The sequence below is a fragment of the Arachis hypogaea genome, chromosome 6, assembly GCF_003086295.3.
Source record: "Arachis hypogaea cultivar Tifrunner chromosome 6, arahy.Tifrunner.gnm2.J5K5, whole genome shotgun sequence".
Classification (NCBI taxonomy): domain Eukaryota; kingdom Viridiplantae; phylum Streptophyta; class Magnoliopsida; order Fabales; family Fabaceae; genus Arachis; species Arachis hypogaea.
This window is the reverse complement of record NC_092041.1, coordinates 77,549,189-77,549,982: the sequence shown is the minus strand read 5'-3', so window position 1 is coordinate 77,549,982 and position 794 is coordinate 77,549,189.

Here is a 794-nt window from a genome sequence, read left to right as displayed (position 1 = left end):
GTTATCAGCTATGTTTTGTTTATCCAAGAGGAAATATATTAATTAGGTTTGATCTTTTATGTGTTATTGTGTGATGTGTGATGTGTGTGCTGTTTGAGATACATACAAATGTGTTGAATTCTTAATTGTTGAAATCCTGCTATCTATATAGAATGCTCAAATGGCATAGTTATAGTTATGATAGTGCCTCAATTTTATTCTCTGTCTTATATTTGCATGTCGTGTTTTAGAAGTTAGTAAAATGACATTCTAATGTTGTTGGGTGCAAATATGGACTCTGCTCCAATGCTGCTAATTACATCATTGTGGTTTTGATTTTCTTTTTTTATGTTTTATGTAATTGCCTTATAATGTAATGCAAGAGCTTTTTTTTTCTTTTAAGTGTCTTGTGAGTATAGTTGTGCTATTTTGTGGTGTTCTTATTAGTGAATTAGTATCTAGTTATTTGCTCTAAAGATTGAATGCAGTGTGATAAAAGAAAAATAGATGCAAGTTTGGTGCAAACTGTAGATAATACAATTACAGTGGTAAATAACAAAGTTGAAACTAAACTGACTATTCCGTTGCATACATATCTACTTACTTCCCTAAATTGGATTTAATATGCGATCTCTATTTTTTATTTTCAATTTTTAATTCATGGAATGCTAGTTATGCTACAACTCTTCTCCATTGGTGGATGGAAAGCATTATAAGCTAAATATTTATTTCTAGTGAACTTAACCTTTTTGGTGAGGTCTACATGCGGATGAGGCACGTCATGAGCCTTTTCTTTTTGTAATGTAATTATCACA